Source organism: Orbicella franksi, chromosome 13 (genome assembly GCF_964199315.1).
Source record: "Orbicella franksi chromosome 13, jaOrbFran1.1, whole genome shotgun sequence".
NCBI classification, from domain to species: Eukaryota; Metazoa; Cnidaria; class Anthozoa; order Scleractinia; family Merulinidae; genus Orbicella; species Orbicella franksi.
Window position 1 is genome coordinate 15589699 of NC_138157.1, and position 14351 is coordinate 15604049.

The 14351-nt window shown below is 42.6% G+C and overlaps 1 protein-coding gene across 1 annotated transcript in view; it reads left to right on the top strand.

The window, feature by feature from the left end:
• The window catches only part of LOC145464749 (beta-1,3-galactosyltransferase 5-like), a 56167-nt gene that overhangs the window by 4661 nt on the left and 37155 nt on the right, over positions 1-14351 (top strand). The window lies entirely within an intron of this gene.

The following is a 14351-nucleotide window of genomic DNA, read 5'->3' on the forward strand; positions in this document are numbered from 1 at the left end:
ACAACTTGCTGGGCGTATCGTTGCATGTTGTGTTGTTACCGCCGTTTTTTTTTTTTTTTTCTCTCTGTTTCGAATAATTTGCGCACCTTTCCGTCGCCAGTTGGTTTCCAATTTTCGAGGTAACCTTAAGGTATTTTCCAATTCTCAGTCGATCTGTCGTTTACTTTCATGCTTCGAAAGTTAACTCCACAGCCCTCGAGAATGTAAGCATACATACCAACAAATTCCTTGTTTAATCGTTGTTATTTCGTTCAGGTGTTGCTACCCGCGTCTCCTCGGCGATACAGGACAGCTGACAGGAGTTGCTTTGGTGACGCAAGCCATTAAAATGTTATCCAGGCATGGCTAGTCACATTGAGCAGTGATCTGATTGCAGTCGAATTGCTGAACTTACTGGAGCTGTTTGTTAACTATATCAGTGAAAATATGACTGAGTCTGCGAATATGATCGGCTGGCTCATCACGTCTTCAACGAGGATGCTGAAATTTCATGCTTACGATTTTTATTTAACTGTGTTTTACTTGCCAACATCGCAGCAAATTAAGCTTATGTACACCATGATAAACCGGAATCAAATAATGTTTTGGTTTTCACAAATGATCTGATATTCTACTAATACATCTCATTGTTTGTATGGCAAACTGAATGATGTGGAGGAAAGTCCAGGCCCTACAATGTTTGATATGATTGGCCCAGTGACCACTGTGTCTGTGGACTAAAAATCAAGGGAATGAATTCTCTTTGGTGAAAATGCTGGTAAGCAATGTGTTGAGTTGTGTCATCAAATAGAATATACCAGTTTGAAAACTTATTTCATTCTGAATTTCATTATTGGAAATAACCTATATGGCTCTTCAAGATATTCTGTACCGACAAATATTTGCAGGAGGGTCTATGACATTAGCAGACTGTGACGTTTTATTCATTATCGCATTTTTATTGCCATTACCGAGAGCTAACAGTAAACAGGCTACCCTGAGCGCTATTCAAGCTAGGCTGATTAATCGATAGTCAGGGTAGCCATAGTGAAATTTAGGTTAATCAGAGTGATTTTTAGGCTCACCAAAACACTATTTAGGCCTAAATGTAGTTTGCGGTCTGCAAACGTCGTACACCATTGCATGTTTGTTTTATCCATGTACAATACAATACAATAACTTACCATGTTCTATTCCCTTAATGAGATGCGCTTGCAGGAACCATGGTAGTTGTATTCATCAAAACAAATATGCAATCGAAGATGATCAATACAACTACCATGATTCCCTGCTGGCGCGTCTCAAAAAGGGAATATGGAATGGCTATTATGGCATGCAATACAATGCAATACAACACATATATCTTATAATGAAGTTTCCATATGACATGCGCTCTGATTGGTTGAAACAGCGTGCTTTATCAGAGAACAGATGCACGGCAAGCTGAATTTCAAATTTTTGATTTGGAATTTCGAAACATGTGACTCTAATTAAACGTTCCCTGTGACTCAGACGAACGCAATGGAAACGCAATGGAAACATAGCTGCCTGGAGGTCATTGTTAACAACAGAAGTGTAACGTGTACCAAAATAACAAGATTTTCCAACAAACCGGTAAGCTTAATCACGTAGCGAAATGCACAAATTCTCAACCTAGCGAATGCTTCGATAAATGACATTATATTTGCTAGGAAGGCAGAAATTTTACTTAAGAGGTAAAACAAGGACAGAGTACACCAATTGAGCTGTCTTCGTTTATGATGAGAAGCTTTATTTTTGGAAAAATGCTCAAATGACCCCGACATGGAGCTTAGTAACGCTCGTTCGCTTAATAAAGCGATCTCCGGTCATCTCAGCGAAGTGAAACTCGGCAATTACGACAACGCTCAGCTCAACCGACGAGTGATCAGTTTAAACCTTGCTGTGATATTCTCCCTGTACACGGAGTAGAACCAGTGGGAGCAGTTTAGTCTTTCCAACTTTGACGCTAGTTTGGGCAATCTTGTTGTAAGCCGTAAAGAACTGTAGCTCCTTTCACATGAATACAGCTCAGCATTTCGCATTTTCATCCGCAAGCTTTGAGCTCTTTGTTTCGTAATTTCCATTGGAAAATTGAACGTTTTCATGAGCCACAATGCAGCCGGATTCCTCTGGACTAGAAACTTTAAGCTGCGTCGTTGCTGTACTTTGCGACGGCGATTAGCCGCGACAATATTATTATTATTATTATTATTATTATTATTATTATTATTATATTATTATTATATTAAGGTCGTGTTGTATTGGGATCAACCGTTTCAACTCCAATCGGTTTGGGTTGATGGGTTGACGTCTCTCAATAGCACAATTTTCCAACCTTTTTGGGATAATTATGAATGCGATCACTCCTGGGACAAGTCCTTACGCAAGCTACACTCACGCCACATAATCGCACAAATGCTTTTTCAGCCGTTTAGGCCGGGTGAAAAAGTTCATGAAACAAACTAACCGAATTAAAACGGTTTTCCCTCAATAGAACGCGTAAAAACCCAACCAACCCAACCAAACAGAAACGGCGCGCAACTTGTAGTGGGAGTTATGGGCTTACCGCTGAGTTTTTTTTTTTAACTTTTCTCCGTTTATTATGGTCTTTTCCTAGATTCCGCGGCCCTGCAAACCCGCCCGTCGCTGCGGTTCATGTTTATATCCGAATGATGTGGACTCTAACTTTTGCCAGGCGTGTTGAGTAGCCACAGCGCCTGTTAAACCAGCTGTACAGCAAGGACGAGATCCTGTGGATGAGAAGGCGATTCTGGAACGCTTCCAAAACTGTAAGAATTCTGTTGGCTGCAAGCTCTATCAGCGTCAGAAGTCGGCTCTGGAGCAGCAATTGTCCACGTTCCTCTCGTCGGTTTCCCCGCCTAAGACTATATCGTCTCGTTCGGCAGACGACGTTATAAAATTCCCTTTTGCAAATCGGATTTATGTGTCCGGTTATTTGGACAACCTATTACCTTTCTGTGTGTCATTTATTTAACGTCCGCTTAGCTCCAGGTTTTTCTTTAGGGCGTCTGACTGCAATAAGGATGTTGGTTCCGGGCCCTTTGTCGGCTCGGCGGTAAATCACCGGCTTCGTGGGTACCTCGTAGAGGCTAAGCCTCGCGATAGTGCCGGAAACCGCCCCCACAGTTTTCGGATGGGCTTGTCTAATATTTTGAGATTGTCGGGTTGTTCTCAACAGGATGTTGTACACGCGCAGTACATAGGGTGGCAGAGTGGGACAATGTTCCTAGTGCTGTCGACTTGGTCAGGATCCCAGTCTCCTACCCTGAAAACCTCCAGGCCACTTGTAATATTTGAATGACTTAAAGTTCAGTTTGTTATCGTCCTCATTAGCTCTCCCATCAACTCTCATATTTCAATTAGGGTTGTCCATTTTATAATGTTGTGTGTTTAGGAATGAAGGGATTCCTGAGCGATGGGAGGAGAGTTTGGATTAAAGACACGTTGGCTATGTTGCTGTTCAGTTTACCACGATGTGGTAATGGGGCATGCAGTGAGGATAAATTATTATTTAAATCTGTGGCACATGTTTGGATAGGGCAAATGTCGCGTAATGACGACGCATATTTCGTAAGCACCGCGGAAATACGATTTTTGGGGCGCGATACAGTATCTCATCGGTACACCTTAGAAAAACTATAAAATGCCGGCAACTCCCTGCGAGTCTTGTCGACAGTGAAAAAGATACAGAACTTAGAGCGCGCACTGTAAACTTAACTTTTGAACTCCGCTCATTTGTTGGATAGTTCTCAGGTAATATTATATATTGTGCCAAAGCCAAACTGAACTTGCACACGATGTGAAATTGTTGCTGTTTCGTGAGAGTTTATGCTCGCAAGCGGCGAGTTAGTGGCAATTTACGTTCTTGTTGTGCGCTAAGGCTAAAACTAGGCAGCTTTTGTGTGGCTGTAGCGGTATTCTGAGGACATCAATCAAGTTTGAAGAGCTGGTGAGCTTGAACCGCATGAATCGGTTTGTCAACGGCATTTTGATTAAATTCGTTGGGAAGATGAGAAAACGTGCTCGTGTCTGTCCACTTGTTCGATTGTGTGCACTCGCGTAAGTAACACGGTTATCGTGTCCCCACTCGGATTATAAGGCCACCCAGATGATTTATGAGCACATCCTGTATAACTTTCTAAATAACTTTTTACAATAACTGTTTAATTTCTCGCGCGCTGATTGGCTCATTTTTATCATCAATAAGAGTACGGACGGATAAAATTTTAATTTATGCAAGCTTTCAAGTTCAACTTTCAGTTGTAAAACTGTCAACTTTTCAAGCAATAAGATTTTATGGACTTTTTTAAGTAGCCAATCAAAAAGCGAGAAAAGCTATTGACAATGTTCACGTCATTTTGAATAGAATTAACTTATCTTTTTTAACGGCAAGTTTACGGCGTCTTTTCCCCTCATTTATTCCCGGCATTTGACCATTTTGGGGTCTTGTTATTGTAAAAAGCAAATTGACTTCAGTTTTTTAATGCGTCTGTCCTCTTACTGATGATAAATTGGGTCATAACATTGTCAAAGTCTACTGCGGAACCACTCGCCTGCGGCTCGTGGTTCTACAGCCACTTTGACAATGTTATGACCCAATTTATCATCAATAAGAGGACAGACGCATAAGAAACTGACATCAATTTGTAAAGTTTACATATTACTTTTACTGTACCGGTCAAAGGCATTGCAGCATTACATGCGCGTAAAGCGCTTGTACTACACGCATATTACACGCAGTGTCCACGTACCTTACACGCAAATATGCGTGTAATCCGCCGTAAGAAAAAATATGGCGACTGGTACATTAACCCATAGTTCTTAGCGCACGAAAACTTAAACAACGCTCATGAAAGCATACAGAAACGTTCTAAAGCCTGGTTTTCATATGTCGGGAAGATCCCAGATGATGGGGGATTTGACTTTTTGTTGACCATCTCAGATTTTGCCGATATATCGGATATTGCCGGTTTTCATGTGACGTCATCAATTTCCAAAATAAGAAATTACCAATCCTTGTGAAGTTTTAGTTGCATCAGATGTAAGACCCTCTAATAACTTGACGTTTTGCAACGTTTCAGCCCGACCGGGTTCCTCATTATGTAATGGAGCACGTCGGAATTTCCAAGTTAACGCGTTGCGTGACATTAAAATGGCAGCTCGGTAAGGCTGTCGAGTGAGTCAAAAGATGAGTTATTGCTCAAGTTTTTACTAACTAAACAGTTCTTGCTCTAGACAGAGTATTAATTTCAATGTATCGGAGCTCTAGATTAATAACGGTTCGTTTCAATGGCAAAACTCAATGACAGATGTTTCTGTTACTTTACGGCCGCCATGTTTGTGTCCCTCCGAGGGGCACAAACATGGCGACACCATACAAAGCTCTATAAATTTGAGTGAAACACTTTTCCGAATAAAGCGCGGATGGAAAACCGTACAGACTTAAAACTTGGCGAGGCTATTTATGTATCAATCATCTTTCATATCTCAGCTTCTTGAGTTAATTTATTGAATGGTTGCGATTTTTATTTTTGATGGCGTGACACTACAAACCAGCCATTCGTCAGAGGTCTGTCCCAGATTTTCCCGATTATGAATCTGGCGGGAAATGGAAAGTACGGCAAAAATCGAAACTTGAGCACAAACGTGATAGGGGTACTGGAGCCCATTAATTTAGGGGATTGGCAATGAGCAAAATCCATCGCCGACGGACGCCGACGTCCCCGATGGTACAAATTTGAGTTTTCATTTTGTCGGGAATGATCGCCGACCATCGCAGAAATCTGGGACGCGTCGGGAAAATAGAAACGCCCCCGATTCTCCAGATTTGTCTTCGTTCATCAGCAGGCGATCGGGGATATCTACGATTTCGGAGTTTTCATTAGTCGGCAAAATCAGGAGCGGGCTCCAGGCAAAATCTGGGACGGTCGGGAAATAGTAAAATCCCAGACCGTCTGGGATTTTCCCGACATATAAAAACCAGGCTTAAAACCCTCAAACATAACATACGCATGTCGATAGCACAGGGTTAAAAAACCGCAAAAATCTGGCTTTCCTTGTACTTCACGGGCTGTATTGGGCTCGCATGGTATTGTGGTAAAATGTACAGCCGCCATCTTTTTTCCTACGGAGGATTACACGCCTGCAGTAGATTTGATATTGCGCGTAAAATTACATGCAGTCGTTCAACCGGAACTCATTAAGTGCCTGTAATGAGAACGAAATATTCAAAGTGCGTGTAATGAAAACAAAACATCTACCGTGTAACATTTACCGTCCTGGACTGCACTGCGATACAGTTTAGTCTTTCGCCTTCTTGCTTCTGGTCGTCAAACGTTTCCGATAGAATCGACCAGTTTCCTTGGCCGGCTTACTGCTTCACTGTAAAAGTATTTTTTCGGTTGTAGTTTCAACAAGCGGCGCCAGTGACCGGCATAACAGAACGTAAACACATAATGTCGCTTTCAATTTTAAATTACAGCAATCAGTGTACTTTAAAACAATCCAAAGATAGATAACCTGTATTTTAAAACGATGAGTATTAAAGCTACATGAGCTTGTGGGGTCGTTATTCATTCATTAAAAATATTTCGTACTCCGGGAGCACCTTCAGAATACCCTGCCATACACGCCCTCCTTAAATCTACTGCTCCCGTGGTCCTTGGTCCTTACTCGGCTAGTGAGTCAATATGTAATGACTCGGTGTTAAGCTGAAGTACTACCGCGGTCTGCAGTCCCGTAGTGGTTGACTTTGAAATTAGATAAGTATTGTAAACTACTGCTACCGCGGTCCGCAGTCCCGTATTGGTTGATGTAAACATTTAAGTAAGCACTTTCCCAAATACGACGTCTTAAATGGCTAAAAATCACGAGATAAATACGTATATTCGACAAACGCGATCGTAGCTTTAAGCCGAATAATCGAACGAGCCGGGTGTAGATATTGCGGGTTGTTGTCAGAAGGTTACATACGAATCTGATGATTGAAAATTAACGAACGCTTTTGTTAAAAAGGTTTCGATTTCTACGCCTTTTAAGCAGAAGTGTGGGCAATTAGGAGATTAAGAGAGAGTCCGCGAGTTTCTGTTTGAATCCCTACTTTATTGTTATCGAAGGAACAGTAGTTGAAATGACATTTCGTGCGTGGGTAAACGTTACGTTGCGACGTACGTCTTACGTGTTTAACGTGAACAAAAGCTCGGAGATCTCAAACAGGTAAGTTTTGATGTTAAGCAGAAGTGCGGGCTGAAGCAGCAGGTATATTTTGCAGGTCGCAGGTTGCAGTTTGTAGGTTGAAATTTAATTATAACTGGAAAACCGCTGGCACTAAAAATAATTAATAACATATATACTCGTCAGGGGTTCTTACATGAACTAGTTCGCCTCTTTCACATTGTGAAAACATGCCGTTATTAATATTGAGGCCTTCTTTGGCAATCTTCTAACTTGTTACGCCGTGTACAGAAACCAGAGACTTCGTACGCTTCCCAACATATTTGTGATCGCACTTGGTGAGAGCAACGTTCTCATGTCCATCGAAAACACGATCGATCCGCTATAAGTACTTATACGTCAGTCACCAACAACAGTTCTTTTTAGAACTACTGTTACCAAACAGATTTTTTAATGCTGGGGCGAAGCTGTTAGCGTACTCTGTGCTACATCCAACTACAAACTCTTTTCTCTTCTGGACTCCTTTTTACAAACTAAAACTCGCGATTATATAGCTACGCATTAGCAAGCTGTACAGCGATTGGCTAATACGGTGTTTCCGAAATAAGACAAAGAATAAAGAAATAACGATGCCTGCGGTAAACGGCGTTTTGGGCTTGGCCAAAAGATAGTGAGAATGATCTTGATCACGTATGGTCAAGGGAATCGCGGTTTCCGCAGTCCCTAAATCATACGTGCACGTACTAACTCTGAGAAAGCTGACGTTGCTAAATTACTAACCCTAATCAACCAATATTCTTATGAATTACTAAAACTGATCAACAAATATTCTCAGCAATGTTTCTAGATGCACAACCTTGGCGAGTTAACCCCGCGGGTCAGATGCCACCCCGGGCTCCTTTGATCATTTTGGTCACCTGTTTTCCAGTGTTCAAAGGTTAATCGATCTCCTGGACCGCGTTGTGGGTTAACGAAAAGGAAATAGTTATTCTTGCCAAAACATAGCGTAAAACACGCAAGGAAACTCTTTTGATAACAACATTTTCTCGTGGGAACTTTTGCCCGAAACACGTGCAGAGATTAACGTGACAAGGTTGTTTGTTCGGCTTTCTGTAACGCTTGTTTGCGTTACTCATATGAAGGCTAGAATTTCATAAAATATTCTTTAACATATTATTCCCCCCTTTAGTTAGTCACCTCCCGGTGACAAGAGAAAATTGTGAAGAACCAAAAAAAATGGTGCCATTATGCGAAAACGGAACAGCAAAGCAAACCTTAGTAGATAATTCCTAAGATAGCCATTGTTTTGTTGTTATTGCGTGTTTGATTGTGTTTGTTTTTTTTTTTGTTTGTTTGTTTGTTGTTGTTTTTTTTTAACTAATAAGTGCCGACTGACTTAACACTAATCATATCATAGCATATCAAGAACCGCTGAAAGCTACGCATACTGAGCCGGAAATATTTAAAGTCATTTTTAAGCCTATCAAGTTAGCTACAAATGAGAAATACTAATAACGTTAAGAGTTCTTCGTGTAACAACAAATGTCAGTGTTCCATGTTTGTGTGAGTGTTCGATCAGTGTTCCATTGAAAAGGCGCGTAGATAAGGTCCCGAAAGGACTGTGTGGCGAAACAATGTTCCTCGTGGCACGCACATTGATCTTGGCATCGGTCAAAGGGTTGACAGTTAGCAGAAGAGCTCTTGTGTAATATCAGTGGAGCTTCTTGCTAGCGGGAGAGTCAAGTGTAACGTGTGGGGCCAGTACTGCTCCATGAGGACTTCTAATAATAGAGACTTGTAGCAAATGGAGATATGTTGTTGCTTATCGCAATAAGAGCGTTTTCATCATGTCTTTCAAGCAGGTCAGCAGCCCACCAATGTTGTGATTAGTGTGACTCTCTTCTAAATTGTTTTGCTTGTGGAACAATCCAGTGTAGAGTAGCGGATATAAACAGGCTACCACTATCCTATTGCATTAAGCAAATTGCCGTGTATAAGGTCAAAAGTTCGGGGCAATCGCCGATGCCAGGTGCAGAAGAGAACTTGAGTATTAAATGTTGGAGAAGTCGGCCTCGGACGCCAGGCGTATGTTGCCACGAAGATCTTGGAATCCTTGAAGCACATGTAATCTCGGGTAGTCGGGAGTCGTTAGTAAGTGGTGTCATAAGTTAAGTAAGAAAAACCAAGCCAACATACAAAGTAGAGATTTGTTGTATCACGTAACCATACTAGGATCTATTAGTAACGCTAAATTTAGGTCTGTTATTGGTAGTTGATATCAAACATGCAAATACTTAAACTTTTGGGTAGCTTCCTGATTGTTCTACGCCAACCCTTGGGTTAATAAACAAGTCATTTCAATGATATAATAAGACGGAGAAAATTTGGCGACTACTCGAAATTTTAAGTCATTGGAAAATGTTGCAAGGTAAGGTGGAAATCGAAGCAAATACGTCTTGCAACCCGGTGAGAGAAAGAATATTAAAACTTCCTGAATAATTTCTAGTTCTATATATCTCAAGGAGTTTAGTGGATTGCTGATCATTTATATATATCTTAAGAAAACGCCTGTGTGTGCCAAGAAGTGGTAAAACTTTTATCGTGATCAATGTAATTGAGCTACTCAGGAAACCGCTAATGAACATAAGAGTGAACGGACACAGGTGATGGCGAATTTGGGTATTTGTATCGCCGGCGATGTGAACATGACGGTCTGTACCGAAGCAAGCTTTTCGACTTCAACTGAGAACGCCATCGACGGCTGAAGTATCGTAAGAGGGCCTTTTGGTAACTATGGTACAATAAATGATTTCCCATTTGATTTAAATGAACACCGTCGGGCAGGAACACTTCGTTTCCGAGGCGTAGTAAAGCAAAATGATACCAGAAAGATGCAAAAGGGGCCCGTTTAAGTAAATAGTATAACTTGTCATTTATCTGTCGCACCCTTGTGTTGTACGGCAGGGTGACGGCGGGCGGTGAGCACCGCGGCACAATTTGGCTAACAATGACATGATCCACCTGATAATCAAAATGGAGCCGCTGAACTAAATGGAAGATAGTAGTCGCGAGGTCATTAGCGTTACAATTTGGAATACAAAGGTCGTTAGAACCTATTTCCAATATAAGAACGGTAGGTTGGAATCGCTTAACAACAGGCAAGTCGAATTTTTTGGAGTTTCGTGTCTGTTCTACCCCCAATACCGGAAAACCGCACTTTTGGAGACAGTGGTAGTTGAAAGTTCGTTGTTACACAGGAAAGGGACGACTCGGTGATGAATTTATCCAGACGCCAGACGAAGGAGTGACCAAGCACCAATACAGAGGGCTGTGGCAGTGATTGCATTATGAAAGACAAAATTTCTAAGAGAGAAAAGACGGAACATAAATAAATAGGTTGCTAGGGGGTTTTGGATTTCTGAGAAAGAAAATCTTCTAACAACCGGGGATCTAAAATGTTGCCGGCAGGCTCCCATGTAGCTTCATTCACGGGGTAATTTACCCATTTCACCAAATATTGTGTTTCACCGTTAACCTTTCGTTGATCGAGAATTTGCTCGGCATTAAACACCGTTTGATTGTCGATTAAGGCCTCTGACTCTGTGTTTGGGTCAGTGCCGGGAGGCTCGTTTGGACTCCGTGGAACAATTTCTTCGCCTGACGCCGGGTCAGTTACATGCGGTGGAGGTTTTTCAAAACTATTCTCCGGCAAATCGTCTTCGGCGAGATAGGGTTCGTCTATGGGATCGTAAATCGGAGGTTCAATGGGGCGCTCATTCGGATCAAAGAAACGTTTCATACGATTGGCATGAACTATTGAACTAACCGGGTTGTTGCCACACGTACGCAAGCGGTAATGTACTGGGCTAAGCTTCTCTACAATCCTATATGGACCGTGATAGTTGTGCAGTAATTTCTTAGAAAGACCTTTCTTTGTTTTGGGGGTAAATACCCAGACCTTTTGGCCTTCTACGAAATCCGGTTCAGCCGCACGTCTGTCGTAATAAGCCTTCATTTTTTGTTGTGTCCGCATGATGTTTGCCCTAGCGATTTGTTGAGCCAATTCAATCTGTTTGACAATTCTACGGCGGTGTTCGGCAATAGAGCTAGCTGGGTCGGTCGGTGGTAATAGACTGACATCCATGGGAAGGAGAGGTTCTCTCCCATAAAGTAAATAGAAAGGACTTTCCCCTGTGGTCTCCGAAGGAGAGGTGCGAAATGCGAGCAGAGCCGCCGGAATGAAAACATCCCAATCCTTTTGATTCTTACTTACAAACATGGATAAGGTTTGACATAATGACGAGTTCAGTCGCTCAACAAGGCCGTCACATTTCGGATTGTACGCGCTTGTGTTTAATTTCTTGATGCTATACAAGTTGCAAACTTCACGTACTAAGGTAGAAAGAAAATTTGTCCCTCTGTCGGAAAGCAAGGTCCTAGCGGCGCCATGTCGCGGTATTATTTCGTCTGTAATTAATCGCGCAATCGTTACAGCCTCGATGTTGGGAACTGCGAATATCTCGGGCCATTTAGTGAGATATTCAATAAAACAGACGATGTAGCGATTACCGGACCAAGTGGTTGGTAGAGGACCGAGCACATCAACCGCTAGCCGTTCAAAGGCTGCAGAAACTGGAATAGGTAATAATGGCGCGCGATATTTGTTTCTAGGCTTCTTACGCGTCGAACAATCTTGACAAGAGCGCACCCAATGCTCGACATCTTTGTACATGCCTTTCCAATAGTATCGGTCGCGAAGTTTCTCGTAAGTTTTAAATACTCCCAAGTGTCCTCCCGACAAATCGTCGTGCGCATTGACAAGAACTTCATAGCGTAACGAGGCTGGAAGCACAAGCTGAGCGTGGCGACCTTTGCACCCTCGTTTATCGGTGAGGTCTAAGTGGTATAAGAGATTATATTCATCTAGGAAATAAACATCTTCGGACAATAGAATTCGTTTTGCTCTAGCATTGTTAGACGGTAAACGGTCGCTTTCTAGGTATTCGATAATTTCACTGAGGTCTGGATCTTTGCGCTGAAAATCGAATAGGCGCTGTGTTTGTAGACCTGGGACGTCAAGGGCATTCAGGTTACAAGTACCGTAATGTCGCCTTGACAGAGCATCTGCATTGCCGTTAGTTTTGCCAGGCCTGTGTACTATGTCAAAATCAAATTGCTGAATCAGGAGAGACCATCTAGCTAAACGGCCTGTGGGGTCTTGCATCGACATTAACCATTTTAAAGCACTATGGTCCGTGTGAATAGTAAATTTGCGCCCATACAAATATGGTTGAAATCGTTTCACGCCGTCGATGACAGCCAGCGCTTCGCGCTCAGTAGCGCTGTAATTGCGTTCCGCACGATTTAAGTCTCGTCCTGCGTAAGCTATAACGACCTCTTTTCCGTCGACAATTTGTCCTAAAGTGAGACCAATTCCTGTTTGACTGGCGTCAACATACAAATGGAATGGCAGTTCGAAGTCTGGGTACGAGAGGACGGGGGCCGAAACTAGAGCACTCTTCAGCGTTTCAAAAGCCTTCTGACAGTCTGGTGTCCATTCAAATTCCACGTTTTTGCTAGTGAGCTTGTTTAACGGCGAGGCAATTTGTGCAAATCCTTTGATGAAACGACGGTAATAATTACACAATCCCAGAAAAGCTTTCACTCCTGAAACATTTGCTGGTACGGGAAATTCTTGAACAGCTCGTATTTTGGCGGGATTTGGTTTTAACCCTTCCGATGATACTACATGACCTAAATACTCAACTTCGGGCTGAACAAAATGACATTTACTTGGCTTTAAGCGCACGTTAGCCTCTCTGAGGCGTTTGGAGACCTGCTCAAGGTGAAGCAAGTGTTCGTCGAAGGTCCGGGAGAAAATTATAAGGTCATCTATGTACACAAGGCAAATATCCCATTCTAGGCCCCTTAAAATATGTGTCATAGTCCTTTGAAATGTTGCTGGACTATTACAGAGTCCAAAAGGAAGCACGTTAAACTCATACAGACCGTTGTGTGTAATAAAGGCTGTTTTCTCCTTAGAACTCTCCTCCATTTGCAGCTGCCAGTACCCAGACCGAAGATCGAGAGTCGAGAAAAATCGTGCCCCACCCATCGAGTCTAAGGCCTCCGTAATTCGGGGTAACGGATGGCAATCCTTTCTGGTAATTTGGTTCAATTTTCTGTAATCCACGCAAAATCTCATTGTACCATCTGATTTTTTAACTAAGACTACAGGGGAACTCCACGGGGAGACCGAAGGCGATATAATGTCATTTTCTAGCATCTCATTAACCTGTTTCTCGATTTCTTCTCGGTTCGCTGGGGAGGTACGATATGACCTAAGTCGAACTGGTGGATGTTGTCCCGTATCAATTGTGTGCTTCACCACCGGGCACCTACCCAACTGGTCTGGGGTATATGCAAAAACATCTGCGTATTTTTCTAATAATTGATGCACACGCGCCTGTTCTTCTTGGGACAAGTCAGTGTCGTTTACATCAAGGGGTACTCGAGGTTCTGTGTCTAATGGCGTCGGCACTTCTCGCCCCGCTTCGGCCTCTAAGTCTGACTGGACCAAGTCAAATGTTGCGATTTCTGGGTCCGCCAGTGAGAATTGAGCCAGCCGGGTCCTACGGTAGATACGAACCGGCTGGTTTGTAGGGTTTAACAGTCGAATTGGTACGGTTTGACTATCCGAGACCTTCACTAATTGAGCTGCTCCTAATATGTGATACCGTTCTGCTAATTCTGCCCTAGTGTCTACGAGTCCTGTCGAATCTACTGGACATGGGCTCCCTAAAGTGCCTGGGACTAAAATCTCGGACTGCGGTGGAATTATAAACGAAGACTCCGCGTGTACCGCGCAACTGAAAGGTTCGCTACTTCCCACGGGCGTATCTGGAACGAAATTCTCAAACAGGAACGGTTCGAATTCCAACGCGAGAGTATGATGTTCGAGGTCAATTTTAGCCTTATAGAATTCAAGGAAATCACGACCCAGTATTGCATCATATGCCATGGCGTCAATGATTAGAGCGTTAAAAGGATAGCTCTTAAGGTTGATGTGGAAAGGCACTTCGACTCGACCTAATACTGGGATTGTTTCTCCGCTGACAGATTTGATCGAACGAATTGTCGTCTCAATAGGAGGATGT